We start from the raw sequence: 21637 nt of genomic DNA, 5'->3' as shown, positions 1-21637 counted from the left end.
AAACTTTAAATTAAAAATTAAAAAACATCCCAATCATTAAATTAAGTATAAATAATTAAAAAAAATAATTTAAACAATAATTTTTTTTTTGAAAACAATAATTTTTTAATAAAAAGGGTCTAAAACTAAACTTACCTTATTGTAGATTCTTTAAAATAATAAACCTGTGGAAAAAAAAATTCTAAATTGCACTAAAACACCACTTACCTGTAAAATTAAATACTTACGTGTGCTTTTTACAAGCGTAAAGACCGGAGGCCTTTACACATGCGCAAATCCCCCAAAACAGAGGAAATCCAAGACGCACGCACTGCCCCCTACAGCGCACGCGCTAGCCTCTTCACTTCTTGGGTTAGAGCATGCGCTGTGCATGCTGAAAACCGGCATTTCCTCCAGCCAGACGCGAGTACCCCTTCCATACTCACGCGTTTGGGGAGGAATTACTGCCCCACTATGTTTTCAAAATCCTTTTCTACTGGCTTCTCTGGGGTTACTAGGTTTCGTAGTAAGCCATACGTTTTTGCACCCATTGAATTCAACAATACCAGTGCTTTCTTGTCATCTGGCACTTCATTCGCCTTGCAGTATACTTCTATGCGTTCGACATATGTCGTCCAATCTTCAAATTCACTGTCGAACGCTGTGATACTGCCACTCTTCGGCATTTTTGGGTGTGGTTAGACTGGCTTAAAATGGCGTCTCCCGCGCTTTCCTTTCTTCCCCGCTGCGGCTTAAAATGGCGTCTCCCGTGCTTTCCTTTCTTCCCCGCTGCGGCTTAAAATGGCGTCTCCCGCGCTGCTGCCAACGCCGCTCTCGGCGGTCCTCGTGGCAAATGGCGACGCCCTGTGGGTTTCGTGCGCTGCTCCTGCACTGCTGCCAATGCCGCTCTCTGCGGTCCTCGTTGCAATGGCAGCACCTCGCGTTTTCCTGCGCACCTCTCTCCCCCATTGACGCTGCTCGGCCCTGAACACCGGCTGCGTCCTGTGCGCTCTACCCTCTCTCTCTCCCTCGTCGATGCTGCTCGGCCTTTTTCTGTGCCGCTCGGTCGACTTTAGCCGCCGCTGTCCGGGAAGGGTCTGCGCAGTACCTGTTGCCAGCCCGTTTCGCTGGACCACCGTGACTGGAAAGCCAAGCCTGGCTCTCGACAGCCTCCCCTGCGATGCTCAAATCTCCGCTGGATGACTGGGGGGTTGCCCGTGGTCGACGCCCGTGCTTCTGGACTCGGCCTTCTTCCACTGTTCTCCAGGAGCGAATCCCTGGGAGGTGATGCAGAGTTGCAGGTAGGTTCGAATCTGCTCGTCGCCAATGTTAGATCCGTGTATCTTGATGTTGTGTCCTTCAATAATTAGACAACAAGACTGCAGGGAACAATTCAACAGGTGTTTACTGAATGAGGGTTACTCTAGAACTAACTATGCAGATCACTACTCAGGGTTTATATACAGGTGTGGTCACTGCCGGTACTACAGTATACAGGAGCTGTAAAAAGTAGTTCTCCCCTTAAAGGTACATACATTACAGGTTCCATTCCTGTTCTTGGAATGGCAGCAAGCATTCCGTGAGAGGGGCCTAGAAGCTACTTCTGATCAGCCTCTGACGCGCAGCCTGAGAAGAGCCGCTCGCGTAGAAGTTCAGGCCAGCAGGCATCTTCTCAGCCACCGACAGAGATGTCCTGCACCTTATCTGAGGCTGCAGATCTGGCTGAAGCAGCTGGCACAGCTCAGTCACCACCTCCTTTCTAAATCGCAGCCTTCTGACACACTGCTCCTCCGGCATGTTCATGTAGGAAAACTGCTGTCGGAAAACCCTGCCAGCGTAAGGTCTGCTGTGGCGACGTCTGTTGGCCCTCCTCCGTCTGGCCATGCCCTCCCCCTCTCCCTGCGTCTCAGTGCCCTTTCCAGATGATTCAGCAGCAGGACGTTCCCCTCCAATGCAGCCTCCATAATAAGTGCCCACAGGAAGGTTCCCCGTTGTCAAGGCTCACCAACAGCAAGGTGATGGTCAGAAGGCTGAAGATCGTCTGCCTGCGCTGGCTCAGTGGTCAAATGGCTCTCAGTGTGCAGCTCAGCAACTCTTTGTAGCTCTCGAGGAAGTTGTGATCCAAAAATGGCTGCCGCTTTTAAACCACACCAGTCCCCTTTAAATAACGCTCCTCCAGCCCGAGAGCGACTTGGTAAGACCCAGGTAAGCTGTCACTATTAGCGCCAGGCGCTACGGAGGGGGGCGCCACTGAATTTCTGGTCCAGGGCACCCAAAAGGTGTTGCACACTCAAATGACGTCATAACCAGTCTGCGCCCATGAGCGGGCGCTAAATGCATGCTCAATATGGGGCGAGGCGCTAGGCGCCTTTCACCCGCCCGGAAATTGGCGAGCGCCCCACTTCTTGGCCTCTTTAGGCGTTAATCGGTGGCGCTAACAACCGAATTTCTCCCCCTTGGAGTATTGTGCACAGTTCTGGTCTCTATATCACACTTGGAGTTACTGTGCACAGTTCTGGTCTCCATATCACACTTGGAGTTACTGTCACAGTTCTGGTCTCCATATCACACTTGGAGTTACTGTGCACAGTTCTGGTCTCCATATCACACTTGGAGTTACTGTGCACAGTTCTGGTCTCCATATCACACTTGGGGTTACTGTGCACAGTTCTGGTCTCCATATCACACTTGGAGTTACTGGGCACAGTTCTAGTCTCCATATCATACTTGGAGAATTGGGCACAGTTCTGGTCTCCAGTTCGCACTTGGAGAATTGGGCACAGTTCTGGGCTCCATATCACACTTGGAGAATTGGGCACAGTTCTGGTCTCCATATCACACTTGGAGAATTGGGCACAGTTCTGGGCTCCATATCACACTTGGAGAATTGTGCACAGTTCTGGTCTCCATATCACACTTGGAGTATTGTGCACAGTATTCTGGTTCAAGAAGGCCCACCACCAACTCTCAGGGGACAAGCTAGGGAATGGGGCAATAAAGGCCGGCCTTGCCAGCGACGCCTGCACATCCCGAGATTGATTTTAAATCATCGGGTCAAATATTTCCTCTTTAACTTTCACTGACCCTGAACTCACCGCGACGGATACAAGCCCAGAGAACACAGTTGGTTGGTGGTGTCAGTCGAGGTACGTTTGACATGATTGTGAGAGGCTGTTTCCCCCTGGCTGAAGAATCCAGAACTAGGGGTCATGGTCTCGGGAGAAGGGGGCGGCCATTTCGGACTATGATGAGGAGAAATGTCTTCACTTAGAGGGTTGTGAATCTTTGGAATTGTCTCCCCCAGACAGCTGTGGATGCTCAGTCATTGAGTATATTCAAGACTGAGAGCGATAGATTTTTGGGACACTGAGGGATTCGAGGGATATGGGGATCGGGCGGGAAAGTGGAGTTGAGGTAGAAGATCAGCCATGATCTCAATGAATGGAACAGCAGGCTCAAGGGGCTGAATGGCCCAGTCCTGCTCTTATTTCTTATATTCTTATTCCTCCTCGAACACGGGCAGCACTGACCCAATTGTTTTCAATGGATGAATGTCCTACGTTGTACTAGTTAACGGCGCACAAAGCACGCTAGGGATTGGCTCCCTGACCCAGCGCACAGTAATATCAATACTGGCACGAGCTACTGGGGGTGCTGGAATTCGTGTTTGCCAGAATAGCGATTCAGGACACAGCAAAGTGGCAGCCCTGGTTTACACCGAGGCAAGCTGCTGCGGCAACCCTCATTGGTGAATCTCACCTCCAACTACTCCGGCCTCCAACCTTCTGTAAACTTGTGCTCATCTGAAACTCTGCTGTCCCGTATCCTGACTCACACCGAGTCCCGTTCACCCATCACCGCCCCCTGTGCTCACTGATCTACACTGGCTCCCAGTCTGGCAATGCCTCCACTTTACAATTCGCATCCTTGTGTTCAAATCCCTCCATGGCCTCCCTATCTCTACCCTCCGCCAGCCCTACACCCCTCCCTATCTCTGTAACCTCCTCCAGCCCTACAACCCTCCCTATCTCTACCCTCCTCCAGCCCCTACAACCCTATCTCTATAACCTCCTCCAGCCCTACACCCCTCGCTATCTCTGTACCCTCCTCCAGCCCAACAACCCTCCCTATCTCTGTAACCTCCTCCATCCCCTACAACCCTCCCTATCTCTGTAACCTCCTCCAGCACTACAACCCTCCCTATCTCTGTAACTTCCTCCATCCCCTACAACCCTCCCTATCTCTGTACCCTCCTCCAGCCCTACACCCCTCCCTATCTCTGTCACCTCCTCCAGCCCTACACCCCTCCCTATCTCTGTAACCTCCTCCAGTCCTACACCCCTCCCTATCTCTGTAACTTCCTCCATCCCCTACAACCCTCCCTATCTCTGTACCCTCCTCCAGCCCCTACAACCCTCCCTATCTCTGTACCCTCCTCCAGCACTACAACCCTCCCTATCTCTGTAACCTCCTCCATCTCTACAACCCTCCCTATCTCTGTAACCTCCTCCAGCCCCTACAACCCTCCCTATCTCTGTAACCTCCTCCAGCCCCTACAACCCTCCCTATCTCTGTAACCTCCTCCAGCCCCTACAACTCTCCCTATCTCTGTACCCTTCTCCAGCACTACAACCCTCCCTATCTCTGTAACCTCCACCATCTCTACAACCCTCCCTATCTCTGTAACCTACTCCAGCACAACCCTCCCTATCTCTGTAACCTCCTCCAGCCCCTACAACCCTCCCTATCTCTGTAACCTCCTCCATCTCTACAACCCTCCCTATCTCTGTAACCTCCTCCATCCCCTACAACCTTCCCTATCTCTACCCTCCTCCAGCCCTACAACCCTCCCTATCTCTGTAACCTCCTCCAGCCCTACAAACCTCCCTATCTCTCTAACCTCCTCCAGTCCCTACAACCCTCCCTATCTCTGTAACCTCCTCCAGCACTACAACCCTCCCTATCTCTGTAACCTCCTCCATCCCTACAACCCTCCCCATCTCTGTAACCTCCTCCATCCCTACAACCCTCCCTATCTCTGTAACCTCCTCCAGTCCCTACAACCCTCCCTATCTCTGTAACCTCCTCCAGTCCCTACAACCCTCCCTATCTCTGTAACATCCTCCAGCCCTACAACCCTCCCTATCTCTGTATCCTCCAGCCCTACAACCCTCCCTATCTCTGTAACCTCCTCCAGCCCTACAACCCTCCCTATCTCTGCAACCTCCTCCAGCCCTACAACCCTCCCTATCTCTCTAACCTCCTCCAGTCCCTACAACCCTCCCTATCTCTGTAACCTCCTCCAGCCCCTACAACCCTCCCTATCTCTGTAACCTCCTCCAGCCCTGCAGCCCTCCCTATCTCTGTAACCTCCTCCAGCCCTACAACCCTCCCTATCTCTGTAACCTCCTCCAGCCCTACAACCCTCCCTATCTCTCTAACATCCTCCAGCCCTACAACCCTCCCTATCTCTGTAACCTCCTCCAGCCCCTAGAACCCTCCCTATCTCTGTAACCTCCTCCAGCCCCTACAACCCTCCCTATCTCTGTAACCTCCACCAGCCCCTACACCCCTCCCTATCTCTGTAACATCCTCCAGCCCTACAACCCTCCCTATCTCTGTAACCTCCACCAGCCCCTACAACCCTCCCTATCTCTGTAACCTCCTCCAGCCCGACAACCCTCCCTATCTCTGTAACCTCCTCCAGCCCTACAACCCTCACTATCTCTGTAACTTCCTCCAGCCCCTACAACCCTCCCTATCTCTGTAACATCCTCCAGTCCCTACAACCCTCCCAATCTCTGTAACCGCCTCCAGCCCTACATCCCTCTGAGATCTCACCTGCTCTTCTTCAAAGAGTGGCCCCGGGATCTTTGATGTCCATATGAGGGGGCAGATGGGGCCTCGGTTTAACATCTCTTCCGAAAGCCGGCACCTCCGACAGTGCAGCGCTCTCTCAGTACTGCCCCTCCGACAGTGCAGCGCTCCCTCAGTACTGTCCCTCCGATAGTGCAGCGCTTCCTCAGTACTGCCCCTCCGACAGTGCAGCGCTTCCTCAGTACTGCCCCTCCGACAGTGCAGCGCTTCCTCAGTACTGCCCCTCCGACAGTGCGGCGCTCCCTCAGTACTGCCCCTCCGACAGTGCAGCGCTCCCTCAGTACTGCCCCTCCGACAGTGCAGCGCTCCCTCAGTACTGACCCTTCCGACAGTGCAGCGCTCCCTCAGTACTGTCCCTCCGACAGTGCAGCGCTCCCTCAGTACGGGTAACCGGGGTGTGTGTCTGGGATTATGGGGCTCGAGTCTCTGAAGTGTGGGGGGCTTGAACCCACGATCTTCTGACTCAGAGGTGAGCGGGCTACACCCGGAGCCAGTGCTGCTACGTAAACGCACCGGCAGAAAATGACTGACTTTATTTTCTCTATAATTTGACGTCGCGCCCGAGACGTGTGCCGTTCGCCAGGATTGCCCGATAACCCGAACGCTAATTTGTACAACGGAACAAACCATAACTCCTGTCCACCAGGGGGTGGCGGTCCTGACCGCGGACGAATACGGCACGGCGACAGCCAGGGCAACCCCTCCGGTCACTTGGACTATTCCCAGCAGGACCTGCATGACCTGCGAACAGAGGGAGATTGACGCTGAAATCAACTGTGGCAGGTAATTGCTTTCAAACCCGCGGCTCGTAAAACTGCGAGGGCTTTTTGATGGGACTCAATAAGAGAGGAAACTGTTCCCACTGGTAGGAGGAGTTGGTAAGCAGAGAACATACGAACATAAGAAATAGGAGCAGGAGTCGGCCATTTGGCCCTTCGAGCCTGCTCCGCCATTCAATAAGATCATGGCTGATCTTCTACCTCAATTCCACCTTCCTGCTCTCTCCCCATATCCCTTAATTCCCTTTGTTCCCAAATATTTATCGACCTCTGTCTTGAATATACTCAACGACTGAGCATCCACAGCTCTCTGGGGCAGAAAATTCCAAAGATTCATAACCCTTTGAGTGAAGAAACTTCTCCTCCTCTCAGTCCTAAACGGCCGACCCTTTATTCTGACTGTGCCCCCTGTTCTAGATTCCCCAGCCAGGGGAAACATTTTCTCAGCATTAACACTGTCAAGCCCCTTAAGAATTTTATGGGCTAGAATATCGGTACCGTAGCGACTCCTGTTAGCGCCCGGGCAGGGCACTCACGGGGCGCTAATGGCTTATCGCCCGGGCGCGCCGATTTGAACGCCGCCCGCGACACTTAGTGCCTGGCCCTCTAGCGCCGCTCAGGCCGTGACGCCAATGAGTGTGCAACGTCCCGGATGCGTAATTCAGTCGCTTCCCCTGACTTACCGCCTGGCGCTGATCACAACAGAAATAGCAGGCGTTGATACCTGGGATTGTCGCTCCCGAGGGGGCTATTTAAAGGGATCAGCTATTAGGTCATTGGGAGGCTGGATTCATTGCTGGCTTGTCAGATAGCGTTTTTGGCTGCGTTCACATTATCTCCATCTTTGTTTTGTTGCTGCTCCTACAGTTTCTTCACTTGTATTGCTCCGAACATTTCCACCTGCTCGTTTCTCTCATTTATGGGGCCTGTGCTGGCACTCCACCTTGCCCTCCGGCCACTCCGTCGGAGGCAGCGGCTGCAGAGACAGAGATTGCCAAACGTGGCCGGAGGGAGGAGAAGGGCCGACAGACCTCGCAACAGGAGGCCTGACCCTCCCAGGGTATTCCGGGAGCACTTCTCCTACATTCATCTCTCAGAGGAGCAGTGCCTTAGAAGGCTCCGCTTCAGCAAGGAGGTGGTCATAGCGCTCTGCCACCTCCTGCAGCCAGGCCTCCAGCCTCAGCTCAGGACCAGGACGTCTCTCTCTGTGGCAGTTAAGGTCACAGTAGCTCTCAAGTTCTACGCTCGCGGCTCCTTCCAGGCTTCAAGAGGGGATACTGCAAAATTTCCCAGTTCGCCGTCCATTGCCGCCTCCGGGAGGTAACAGACGCTCTCTACAGAAGAAGGGAGTACGTCTCATTCATCATGACCAAAGAGAAACAGGAAGAACATTTGACATGAATCGGTCATTCATGAAAGAAAGACTTATGAAATAATACTGAGCAGCCTGCGGGTGGCGCTGACCAGGGAGTGTATAAATGCTCGGGCATGGGCCCAGCTTGCGCAGGACATTCTTAACAGGAACTAGTGAAGGGCACTAGACCTCCATGTTGTAAAACAGTTGATTAAAGCTTTAACGCTTAGACCAAGTGCCTAGTAGTTTTCTTACGTCAACGCTCATGTGGTTCAGGGCGCCATTGACTGCACCCACGTGGCATTGCGGGCACCTCATCACAATGCAGAGATGTTCCGTAACCACAAAGGATACCACTCTCTGAATGTTCAGTTGGTGTGCGACCACAGGCAGCTCATCCTCGCCGTCAATGCCCGCTATCCTGGCAGCAGCCACGATGCATTCATCCTGCGACAGACCTGTTCCAACCACCACATGAAGCTCACGGCTGGCTGCTCGTGAGACGAGGGTTATCCACTCGCCACCTGGCTGATGACACCCCTCTGCAACCCCAACACTCCTGCTCAGCACGCATATAACGAGAGCCATAGCGCCACCGGGAATTAATCAAGCAGACTATCGGGGTGCTAAAGCAACGGTTCTGCCACCTTGACCGCTCTGGAGGAGCCCTGCAGTACTCCCCTGATCAAGTCTCCCTTTTTGTCGTTATGTGCTGCATGCTGCACAACCTGGCCATTCTGAGGGCCTAGCCATTGCCACCAGGGATTGCTGGTCCACCTCAGGAGGAGGAAGAGGGAGAGGAGGAGGAGGAAGAGGAGCAGCAGCAACGGAGGAGGGAGCCACTCAATCTTGCTTCTGCAAGGGCCGTGCCTGAGCGCCTCATTAGACAGCGCTTCCAGTAAATGATAAATGGCGTTTGCACAGCACAACCACATCGTTATATCCAGCTCGCGGCTCCTATCACCGGGCAAAGGTCAAATGAGAAACATCACAAAATGTGCAATGTCAAATGAACAATTTATTATCGAGCACAACTCTCTTATGAAACACAACTATCCATAAACAAACAATATATTTACAAACATATCAATTTATTATCACACAAACTACCCCCATTTGCAAATAAAGTCTTCTTTACCCCCCTTCTTCAATGATTTCCCTCCCCTTTGGAGTTCCCCCCCCTCCCAACCCTACTGCTCCTCCGTAACGTGGCCCCAGTGGCTGCAGCAAGGCTGCTGAGTCTGGGAGCCAGAGACTGGAGATGGCCTTGCAGGACGCCCTCGATCAGCTCTGGGCCTGGAGGGCCCGGCTGCAGACTGCACCACCTCAGCATGGACGGCAGCAGTCTGGGCTAACTGGGTTACAGGCTGCGACAAGTGCAATGGTGGAGTGGCAGCAGTGGGAGCAGGAATGCTGTCATCCTGAGAGAGGACAGCACCTTCCTGCTCGACCGACACACTGCCACTCCCCTGGGGCAGAACCTCAGCATCCGAAGCAATCTGCTCAAGCGCAGATTGCTGGCCTGCTGCGGCACTGTGAGCGTTCTTCCTGTTTCTCCCTGGTCATGATGAACTAGATGTACTCCCTTCTCCTTCCGTAGAGAGCGTCTGTTGACCCCCGGACGAAGCAATGGACGGCGAACTGGGAAATGTTTGCAATATCCCCTGGAAGGAGCGGCTAACGTAGAACTTGAGAGCTACTGTGACCTTAACTGCCACAGAGGGAGACGTCCTGGTCCTGAGCTGAGGCTGGAGGTCTGGCTGCAGGAGGTGGCAGAGCTCTGTGACCACCTCCTTGCTGCTCCTCTGAGAGATGAATGTAGGAGAAGTGCTCCCGGAAAACCCTGGGAGGGTCAGGCCTCCTGTTGCGAGGTCTGTCGGCCCTCCTGCTCCCTCCGGCCACGTTCGGCAATCTCTGTCTCTGCAGCCGCTGCCTCTGACGGGGTGGCCGGAGGGCAAGGTGGAGTGCCAGCACAGGCCCCCATAAATGAGAAAAGAGCAGGTGGAAATGTTCGGAGCAATACAAGTGAAGAAACTGTAGGAGCAGCAACTGTACAGGGCGCTGGTGAGACCGCACTTGGAGTACTGCGTACAGTTGTGGTCTCCATATTTAAGGAAGGATATACTTGCTTTGGAGGCCGTGCAGAGAAGGTTCCCTAGGTTGATTCCTGGGATGAAGGGGTTGACGTATGATGGGGATCAGTGCTGGGGCCTCAACTATATACAATCTATATTAATGACTTGGATGAAGGAACCAAGTGTACTGAAGCCACATTTGCTGATGATACAAAGATAGGTGGGAAAGCAAGTTGTGAGGAGGACACAAACGGTCTGCAAAGGGATATAGAAAGGTTAAGTGAGTGGGCATAAATCTGGCAACTGAAGTATAATGTGGGAAAATGTGAGGTTATCCACTTTGGTAGGAAGAATAAAAAAGCAAATTATTTTTAAATGGAGAGACACTGCAAAATGCTGTGGTACAGAGGGATCTGGGGGTCCTTGTACATGAAACACAAAAAGTTAGCATGCAGGTACAGCAAGTAATTAGGAAGGCAAATGGAATGTTGGCCTTTATTGCAAAGGGAATGGAGTATAAAAGTAGGGAAGTCTTGCTACAACTGTACAGGGTATTGGTGAGACCACACCTGGAGTACTGCGTACAGTTTTGGTTTCCTTATTTAAGGTGGGATATACTTGCATTGGAGGCAGTTCAGAGAAGGTTTTGATTCCGGGGATGAAGAGGTTGATGTATGACGATAGGTTGAGCAGGTTGGGCCTATACTCATTGGAGTTTAGAAGAATGAGCGGTGATCTCATTGAAACATAGAAGATTCTGAGGGAATTTAATAGGGAATATAATATTTTAATAACATAGATTTTAATATGATTAAACTAATGATTTAAAGAAATCTGATTATGCTTAAGCTGACCACGTGCCAAAGGATGGTGTGATGTATCAGATCCAATCACAGCTGGTAACGTCACATCGGCTGACTTAAAAACTGAGAACAATGAAAATGCTGATTTAGCTTAAACTGTGAAAGTGCTGATCTTAGCTTAAAACTGAAAGTGATGATTCTGCTTAACTAGAGAACAAAGGAATGATTGATGTACCAGAGATCCAATCAGTGTGATGTAGTTGAACCAACCATAGCTCTGCATGCATGCTGCTGAGCCAATGGTAATAAAGGGGACGGGTACATCTGCTGCTGTATAAAAACCAGCCATTTTGAATATGATGTTAGTCGGATAAAGGAAGTCAAACAGTGTAAATCAAGCGATGCAATAAATCGACTATTTAAAACTTACCACCGGACTCGCAAACTTTAATTTTAGTGTGTTGACCTCAAATCAGTGTGGTCCACTGAAATTAATTACCCGATCTAACAGGGATCGACAGGGTGGATGCGGAGAGGATGTTTCCCCTCGTGGGGGAATCTAGAACTTGGGGGCATAGTTTCAGAATAAGGGGTCGCCCATTTAAGACGGAGAATGAGGAGGAATTTCTTCTCTCAGAGGGTCGTGAATCTTTGGAATTCTCTGCCCCAGAGAGCCATGGAGGAGGAGTCAGTGAATATATTCAAGGCGGAGATTGACAGACATTTGAACTACAGGGGAGTCGAGGGGTTTGGGGAGAGAGCGGGAAAGTGGACTTGAGGCCAAGATTGGATCAGCCATTGAATGGCGGAGCAGGCTCGAGGGGCCGACTGGCCAACTCCTGTTTCTTTTGTTCTTATGTTCTGAAGCAAAGATGGAGTAAATGCGAACGCAGCCAAAACGCTATCTTACAAGCCAGCAATGAGTCCGACCTCCCAATGACCTAATAGCTGATCCCTTTAAATAGCGCCCGGGAGCGACAATCCCAGGTATCAACGCCAGGCGGTAAGTCAGGGGAAGCGACTGAATTACGCATCCGGGGCGTTGCACACTAAATGGCGCTAAGTGGCAACTGAATTTCGCGGGCGGCGTTGAAATCGGCACACCCGGGCGATAAGCCATTAGCGCCCCGTCAGCGCTAACAGGAGGCGCTAAGGTACCGAATTTCTAGCCCTTTTACTGTTATAGAAACATAGAAGATAGGAGCAGGAGTAGGCCATTCGGCCCCTTGAGCCTGCTCCGCCATTCAATGCGATCATGGCGGATCATCCAAATTCAGTACCCTGTCCCTGCTTTCTCCCCATACCCCTTGATCCCTTCAGCCTTAAGAAATATATCCAACTCCTTCTTGAATATATTCAATGAACCGGCCTCCACCGCCTTCTGTGGTAGAGAATTCCACAGGTTCACCACTCTCTGAGTGAAGAAATTCCTCCTCATTTCTGTCCTAAATGGCCTACCCTTTATCCTTAAACTGTGTCCCCTGGTTCTGGACTCCCTGGCAAGAACATCCTTCCTCAAATAAGGCGACCAAAACTGCACACAATACTCAAGATGTGGTCTCACCAAGGCCCTGTACAACTGCAGCAAGACATCCTTGTTCCTGTACTCAAACCCTCTCGCTACGAAGGCCAACATACCATTTGCCTTCTTAACCGCCTGCTGCACCTGCATGCTTACCTTCAGCGACTGGTGCACAAGGACACCCAGGTCTCGTTGCACTTCCCCTTCTCCCAATCGATTGCCATTTAGATAATAATCTGCCTTCCTGTTTTTGCCACCAAAGTGGATAACCTCACATTTATCCACGTTATAGTGCATCTGCCATGTTTCTGCCCAATCACCCAACCTGTCCAAATCATCCTTTGTAACAAAAGCTAACATACCATTTGCTTTCCTAATTGCTTGCTGTACCTGCAGGTTAAATTTCTGTGATTCGTGTACAAGGACACCCAGCTCCCCACTGAATGCCAACATTTCCCAGTCTCTCACCATTCAAAAAATATTCTGCTTTTTTGTTTTTCCTACCAAAGTGGATAACTTCACAATTCCCCAGGACAACAGATTCAAGGGGGATGGAGTATAAAAGTAGGGAAGTCCTGCTACAACTGTACAGGGCATTGGTGAGTCCACACCTGGAGTACTGCGTACAGTTTTGGTCTCATTATTTAAGGAAGGATATACTTGCATTGGAGGCAGTTCAGAGAAGGTTCACTCGGTTAATTCCAGAGATGAGGGGGTTGACTTATGAAGAAAGGTTGAGCAGGCTGGGCCTATACTCGTTGGAATTTAGAAGAATGAGAGGTGATCTTACTGAAACATGTAAGATTCTGAGGGGGCTCGACAAGGTAGATGCAGAGAGGATGTTTCCCCTCGTGGGGAAATCTAGAACTCGGGGGCACAGTCTCAGAATAAAGGGTCGTCCTTTTAGAACTGAGATGAGGAGGAATTTCTTCTCTCAGAGGGTCGTAAATCTGTGGAATTCTCTGCCCCAGAGAGCCGTGGAGGCTGGGTCATTGAATATATTTAAGGTGGAGATAGACAGATTTTTGCAAGATAAGGGAGTGAAGGGTTATGGGGAGCGGGCAGGGAAGTGGCTTTGAGGCCAAGATCAGATCAGCCATCATCTTATTGAATGGCGGAGCAGGCTCGAGGGGCCTAGTGGCCTACTCCTGCTCCTGTTTCTTATGTAAGACAATCGGCAACAGGAACTAGAGGGGAATTTTTCTTTTACGCAGCGAGTTGTGATCTGGAATGCACTGCCTGAAAGCTGGGTGGAAGCAGATTCAACAGTAACTTTCAAATAGAAAATTTAGATAAATACTTGTAAAGGAGAAATTTACAGGGCTATGGGGAAAGAGCAGGGTGGAGTGGGACTAATTGGATAGCTCTTTCAAAGAGCCGGCACAGGCACAATGGGCCGAATGGCCTCCTTCTGTGCTGTCTCATTCTAGACAACAAAAGGCATCAAGGGGAATGGGGAGAGAGCGGGAATATGGTATTCAGATAGAGGATCAGCCATGATCATATTGAATGACGGAGCAGGCTCGAAGGGCCGAATGGCCTAATCCTGCTCCTATCTATCGTTTCTTTTTCCCACTTTCTGCGTGTTTCTTTTCAAATCTACATTTCCAGCAAAAAAAAAGTTGCTTTTAAAACACAAATTGTTTTTAAAAAAAGTTAATTAATTTGTAAATCTTTTCTCTAACCTCTATAATTTTCCTACCTTTCACCGTTTTTCCAGGCCTCGAAGCCTGGGCCTCTGTTGCCCAGCCACGCCCGAGCTAGGTACCTCCCGTCGCGATCAACAAAAGGCCCGCGATCGCCGCCATCTTTGTGAGGGCTGGAGGGGGCGGGCCTGAGCCGAGCGTCGCCACCGCTGCCATCTTAGTAAAGGCGGGCAGGGCGGGAGTCAGCGCGCACGTCAACTTCCGCCCGGAGCGCGACTTGAGTCCAGCCGGGCCTCACATGGTAGGTTGCGCGGCGGCGTCTCTCTGGTCTTGAAGCCGGCTCGGGAGGGCGGGGCTCGGGAGGGCGGGGCTCGGGAGAGCGCGAGCGCAGGGCTCGGGGCGGCGGGGCTCGGGGGGGCGGGACTAGGGAGCGCGGGGCCCGGGCTCGGGAGAGGCCACTCGCCCTCTATCACTCCTTCCCTCTGTCTCTCTCCCCTCCCTCCTCCCTCCCCCCACCCCCCTCCCCCTCCAACCCCCCGCCCCCTCCAACCCCCCTCCCTCCCCTCCAACCCCCCTCCCTCCCCTCCCCCTACCCCCCCACCCCCTTCCCCCCAGTCGCTCTCTCGCTTCCCCCCAGTCGCTCTCTCTTCCCCCCAGTCGCTCTCTCTCTTCCCCCAGTCGCTCTCTCTCTTCCCCCCAGTCGCTCTCTCTCTTCCCCCCAATCGCTCTCTCTCTTCCCCCGTCGCTCTCTCTTCCCCCCAGTCGCTCTCTCTTCCCCCCAGTCGCTCTCTCTCTTCCCCCCAGTCGCTCTCTCTCTTCCCCCCAGTCGCTCTCTCTCTTCCCCCCCAGTCGCTCTCTCTCTTCCCCCCCAGTCGCTCTCTCTCTTCCCCCCCAGTCGCTCTCTCTCTTCCCCCCAGTCGCTCTCTCTCTTCCCCCCAGTCGCTCTCCCTCTCTCTTCCAACAACAACATGCCCTCAAAAAAGCCTCGGCACCGCTGGGCACTTCAGCTAGTATATATAAAACGGTCCGTCTCTCTTTCTGCCTGTCTTTCTGTCTTTCCGTCTGTCTATCCGGCTATACAATCAAAAGTTATACATAGATACATAGATACATAGAAGATAGGAGCAGGAGTAGGCCATTCGGCCCTTCGTGCCTGCTCCGCCATTTAATGAGATCATGGCTGATCCTTTAATTCAGTATCCCGTCCCCGCCTTCTCTCCGTAACCCTTAACCCCTTTTGCCCGTAGAAATATATCTAATTCCCTCTTAAATATATTTAATGAGCTGGCGTACACTGCCCTCTGTGGCAATGAGTTCCACAGGTTCACCACTCTCTGAGTGAAGAAATTCCCCCTCATCTCTGCCCTAAATGGTTTAGCCCTTATCCTTAAATTATGTCCTCTAGTTCTGTTTTCACCCGCCAAGGGAAACATTCCTTCTGCATCCAGTCTGTCTAGACCTGTCAGAATTTTATACACTTCTATGAGGTCCCCTCTCAATCTTCTAAACTCCAGTGTGTACATCCCTAAACTACATAGTCTCTCCTCATAGGTCATTCCCGCCATTCCTGGTATCAGCCTGGTGAATCGCCGCTGCACCCCCTCCATGGCAAGAACATCCTTCCTCAGATGAGGCGACCAAAACTGTACACAGTACTCGAGGTGTGGTCTCACCAGTGCCCTGTACAGCTGCAGCAAGGTATCCCTGTTCCTGTATTCTAACCCTTTTGCTATGAAGGCCAGCATACCGTTTGCCTTCTTGACCGCCTGTTGCACCTGCATGCTCGCCTTCAGTGACTGGTGTACAAGAACACCCAGGTCTCTCTGTACTTCCCCCTCTCCCAATCTATTGCCATTTAAATAATAATTTGCCCTCCCGTTCCTGCACCCAAGGTGGATAACTTCGCACTTGTCCACATTATAGTGCATCTGCCATTTATCCGCCCAATCGCCCAGTCTGTCCAAATCGCTCTGGAGCTTCCTGGTCTCTTCCTCTGAGCCCACCCCACCTCCTAGTTTAGTGTCGTCTGCAAATTTGGAAATGCTGCATCCGACTCCCTGATCCAGGTCATTAATGTAAATTGTGAACAGCTGGGGGCCCAGGACAGATCCCTGTGGTACCCCACTTGTTACTGCCTGCCATTCAGAAAATGAGCCGTTTATTCCAACTCTCTGTTTTCTATCTGACAGCCAGTTCCCTATCCACGCCAAAACTTTCCCCTTTATCCCATGAGCCTCAATTTTCCATGCTAATCTTTTATGTGGGACCTTATCGAAGGCCTTTTGGAAGTCCAGGTACACCACATCTACTGGCTCTCCCCCATCTATTCTACCAGTTACTCCCTCAAAAAATTCCAATAGATTAGTCAAGCACGATTTACCCTTTGTAAATCCATGTTGACTCTGTCCTATCCTGTCCCCATTTGCTAAGTGCTCCGCTATTTCATCCTTAATGATGGACTCCAGCATTTTGCCCACAACTGATGTAAGGCTTACAGGTCTGTAATTACCTGCTTTTTCCCTACCCCCCTTTTTGAATAGTGGGGTAACGTTAGCTACCCTCCAATCCATCGGCACTGTTCCCGAGTCTAATGAATTCTGAAAAATCATCCTTAGTGCATCCGCTATCTCTAGGGCCACCTCCTTCAGTACCCTAGGATGCATGTTATCAGGCCCTGGGGATTTGTCCACCTTCAATCCCTTTAGCTTCCTTAACACCATATTCTTAGAGATATTGATTTGCGTCAGTTCCTCCTTTGCCAATGTCCCTTATAGAGCGTACCTACACATATGTTCTATCAAAAGAAAGCTTATCATTAGGGGACTCTCACAGGCATATTTACTTTTTGGTCAGACAAAAATACTATACAAAAAACGTTCAAAAGTCCACTCATTAGCGGTTGACCAATCCTACCTCTCATTAGCATTGAGTGACGTGCTGCTTGACCAATCCTACAGTTCAGTGACCTGATGGTTGACCAATCGGTGCGTCGCGGGCGGGACCTAATCCTCCAGTCTCCCTAAACTTCACCGCCATTTTTTTCATCCCCACAGGGACAGCACCAGCCAAACAAACCCCCACATTGCGACTCCGGGAGCGGCAGGTGAGTTTACACACAGCGGGCGGGTCATCGGCAGCGGCCGCCCATCAACCGCGCCACCCGCGGGGGAGCGCAGCTCGGGTCCGTCTCGCCCCAAGTGCCCGGCCGGGCCTCAAGCGCTAGGCCCAACACACGCAGCAGGCGGGGGAGCGGCAGCTGCCGGCCGTCAACCGCGCGATCCCCTGGGGAGCTCAGCTCGGGTCCGTCTCGGCCCGACATCCCGGCCGGCCCTCAACCGCTAGGCCCCACACAGCCGCTATCACAACGGCACCGGGCCTGAGGCGCTACGCAGGGAGAGGGGAGGGAGGGACAGAGAGAGGGGAGAGACAGGAGGGAGGGACAGGAGAAGAGAGGGGGACAGGGAGGGAGAGAGGGGACAGACAGGGGCAGGGAGACCGCGTGGCCCAAAATTGCCCTGGCAACGCCGGGCACCCCGTGCTAGTTTTTCTATGTTTCTATAGGTGGGCAAAGGGTATTTGGGGGTGTCACGGAATCGAGGCCCCGCCCGTCGTGAGGCGCACCCCCTCTTCACAAGGGCCCACCCCTGTGGTGAGACTCCACCCCCTCACTCCGTGAGGCCCTGCCCCTCTGCTAGACTCAGCCTCTTGTCACGAGGCCCTGCCCCGTGTCGCTAGGCCCTGCCCCTTGTCACGGGGCCCCATCCCCTTGCCATGAGGCCTCCGCCTCTCTCACCTGAATCCCCCCTCCCTCCCTTGGCTTGTGGTGGATTGGCTGATCTCGGTTTCAGGTGAGGAGTCAGCCAGGACTCCCACTCTTACAGGGGGAACTGAACCATCTGATTGCAAGGAGCTAAAGCCAGACCAGGGTGTCTAAGTCAGAGTCGCGGACGATCACGTCAGTTTCCCCGACAGGCAGGTCAGGTTGGAATTAAACCACCTTAATCACTGGTCCTTTCTACGCTGAAGTGTGTGGAACTGAAATGTGGATCAAGGAACCAAGGGGTATCGGGATAGGGCGGGAAAGTGGAGTTGAGGTCGAAGATTAGCTGTGATCTTATTGAATGGCAGAGCAGGCTCGAAGGGCCGAAAGGCCTCCTCTTGCTCCTATTTCTTATCAGTTCTGAAACTCCAGCCCGCTTCTTGGTAGGAGCTGCTCATTCAGCTTAGACGCAGGCCCCCAGGTTTGCTGTAAGTGAGATTATATCACACTCGGACACAGACGTGCAATATAAAAGGAGGAACTCCCATTTCCACAGCACCTTTCGACAGGACATCCCACAGCGCTTCACAGAAATGTGGTCACTGTTGTAATGTAGGAAACGTGGCAGACACTTTGCATACAGCAAGCTCCCACAAATAGCACCGTCATCAATGACAAGATCATCTGGTTTTTTTTAGTGATGATGGTTGAGGGATAAATATCGGCCCCAGGACGCTGGGGAGATCTTCCCTCTGCTCTTCTTCCAATAGTGGCCGTGGAAATTTATGTCCACGTGAGAGGGCAGACGGGCCCTTAGTTTAACGTCTCATCCAACAGTGCACCACTCCCTCAGTACTGCCCCTCCAACATGCACACTCCTTTAGTACTGCCCCTTCAATAATACAGCGTTCCCTCAGTACTGCCCCTCCGACAGTGAAGCACTCCTTCAGTACTGCCCCTCCGACAGTGCAGCACTCCCTCAGTACTGCCCCTCCGACAGTGCAGCACTCCCTCAGTACTGCCCCTCCGACAGTGCAGCACTCCCTCAGTACTGCCCCTCCGACAGTGCAGCACTCCCTCAGTACTGCCCCTCCGACAGTGCAGCGCTCCCTCAGTACTGCCCCTCCGACAGTGCAGCGCTCCCTCAGTACTGCCCCTCCGACAGTGCAGTGCTCCCTCAGTACTGCCCCTCCGACAGTGCAGCGCTCCCTCAGTATCGCCCCTCCGACAGTGCAGCACTCCTCAGGACTGCCCCTCCGACAGTGCAGCGCTCCCTCAGTACTGCCGCTCTGACAGTGCAGCGCTCCCTCAGTGCTGCCCCTCCGACAGTGCAGCACTCCCTCAGCACTGCCCCTCCGACAGTGCAGCGCTCCTTCAGTACTGCCCCTCCGACAGTGCAGCGCTCCCTCAGTATCGCCCCTCCGACAGTGCAGCACTCCTCAGGACTGCCCCTCCGACAGTGCAGCGCTCCTTCAGTACTGCCCCTCCGACAGTGCAGCGCTCCCTCAGTATCGCCCCTCCGACAGTGCAGCACTCCTCAGGACTGCCCCTCCGACAGTGCAGCGCTCCCTCAGTACTGCCGCTCTGACAGTGCAGCGCTCCCTCAGTGCTGCCCCTCCGACAGTGCAGCGCTCCCTCAGTACTGCCCCTCCGACAGTGCAGCACTCCCTCAGTACTGCCCCTCCGACAGTGCAGCGCTCCCTCAGTATCGCCCCTCCGACAGTGCAGCGCTCCCTCAGTACTGCCCCTCCGACAGTGCAGCGCTCCCTCAGTGCTGCCCCTCCGACAGTGCAGCGCTCCCTCAATACTGTCCCTCCGACAGTGCGGTGCTCCCTCAGTACTGCCCCTCCGACAGTGCAGCACTCCCTCAGTACTGCCCCTCCGACAGTGCAGCGCTCCCTCAGTATCGCCCCTCCGACAGTGCAGCGCTCCCTCAGTACTGCCCCTCCGACAGTGCAGCGCTCCCTCAGTACTGCCCCTCCGACAGCGCAGCGCTCCCTCAGTACTGCCCCTCCGACAGTGCAGCGCTCCCTCAATACTGTCCCTCCGACAGTGCGGTGCTCCCTCAGTACTGCTCCTCCGACAGTGCATCGCTCCCTCAGCACTGACCCTCCGACAGTGCGGCGCTCCCTCAGTACTGACCCTCCGACAGTGCGGCGCTCCCTCAGTACTGGGTCACAGGGGAGTGTGTCGGCCTGGATTACAGGGCTCGAGTCACAGGAGTGTGAGAGGCTCAGACCCACGACCTTCTGACTCAGAGAGAGGGAGACCGACTGTGGCCGAAAAAGGGGCCTGTCGCCCAAATATCTCGCGGAGCCCTTCGGCAAACCTTGCTGAAATGGTGCTCGCGAAGCTGTTAGCTTGCCTGGGATAGCAGGCGGGGCGAGGGGCTGTCTCTATTAACGCCCCTGCTGAAAGAGCGGGCGGCGCGACCAGCTCCAGATACCAGCGAGGTTTCTGCTGGGCTAAGCCAGCCCCTGCGCAGCGGGCAGTATCGAGGCTGGCACTGCCGTTGTGTCAAAGTGACGGGAAGCGCAAGGTGGTCCTTACTCCAAAGAATTTCACGTGTTTGTGTAGAAATCCGTCCTCCGTTACGCGCAGAGCGTTCCTGGCAGCCGTGCAGCAGGTGGGCGTGGGGGTCGGATCCGTCATATCACTGCAACAGAGAAGGAAAGACATGCATTTATATAGCGCCTTTCCCGACCACCGGACATCTCACAGCGCTTCACAGCCAATGAAGTAGATTTGGAGTGTAGTCACTGTTGTAATGTAGGAATCGCGGCAGCCAATTTGCACACAGCAAGCTCCCACAAACAGCAGTGTCGTCGCGACCAGATAATGTGTTTTAGTGTTGTTGATTGAGGGATAAATATTGCCCAGAACACCGGGGGATAGTGCTGTGGGATCTTTTATGTCCACGCGAGGGCAGACGGGGCCTCGGTTTAACGTCTCATCCAAAAGACGACACTTCCGACAGTGCAGCGTTCCCTCAGTACAGTCCCTCAGACAGTGCGGCGCTCCCTCAATACAGCCCCTCCGACAGTGCGGCGCTCCCTCAGTACTGCCCCTCCGACAGTGCGGCGCTCCCTCAGTACTGCCCCTCCGACAGTGCAGCACTCCCTCAGTACTGACCCTCCGACAGTTCAGCACTCCCTCAGTACTGACCCTCCGACAGTGCAGCGTTCCCTCAGTACTGCCCCTCCGACAGTGCAGCGCTCCCTCAGTACTGCCCCTCCGACAGTGCAGCGCTCCCTCAGTACTGCCCCTCCGACAGTGCAGCGCTCCCTCAGTACTGCCCCTCCGACAGTGCAGCGCTCCCTCAGTACTACCCCTCCGACAGTGCAGCCCTCCCTCAGTACTGCCCCTCCGACAGTGCAGCGCTCCCTCAGTACTACCCCTCCGACAGTGCAGCCCTCCCTCAGTACTGCCCCTCCGACAGTGCAGCCCTCCCTCAGTACTGTCCCTCCAACAGTGCAGCTTTCCCTCAGTACTCCCTCAGGAATGGGTGACCACCAGACAGAGGAGGAGGACCAGGCAGGTAGGGCAGGAATCCCCAGAGTGCATCTCGCTCGCTAACCAGTTCACAGTTTTGGAAACTGGTGGGGGTGATGGCTCCTCTGGGGAGTGCAGCCAAACCAAGGCCATGGCACCATGGGTGGCTCAGCTGCACAGGGGGGGGGGGGGGGAAGGAGGAAAAGTGGAAACATAGAAGATAGGAGCAGGAGTAGGCCATTCGGCCCCTTGAGCCTGCTCCGCCATTCAATGAGATCATGGCTGATCATCCAAATTCAGTACCCTGTCCCCGCTTTCTCCCCATACCCCTTGATCACTTTAGCCTTAAG

The 21637-nt window shown here is 53.3% G+C and overlaps 1 long non-coding RNA gene across 1 annotated transcript; it reads right to left on the bottom strand.

Annotated features, from left to right (window-relative positions):
- Positions 1 to 6483: 6483 nt before the first annotated feature.
- LOC147092072 (uncharacterized) lies at positions 6484 to 20439 on the bottom strand. The gene is made up of 2 exons (XR_015074995.1): positions 20346 to 20439; positions 6484 to 6597 (listed from the first exon to the last, which is right to left on the bottom strand). It is a non-coding gene; the product is annotated as an uncharacterized LOC147092072 (long non-coding RNA).
- Between the last annotated feature and the right edge of the window lie 1198 nt (positions 20440 to 21637).

Source organism: Somniosus microcephalus, unplaced genomic scaffold, assembly GCF_052327205.1.
Source record: "Somniosus microcephalus isolate GS21.2 unplaced genomic scaffold, FLI_Smic_1.0 unresolved_chr2, whole genome shotgun sequence".
Taxonomy (NCBI): domain Eukaryota; kingdom Metazoa; phylum Chordata; class Chondrichthyes; order Squaliformes; family Somniosidae; genus Somniosus; species Somniosus microcephalus.
The sequence above is the reverse complement of the archived record's forward strand: the minus strand, read 5'-3'. Positions and strand labels throughout refer to the sequence as shown.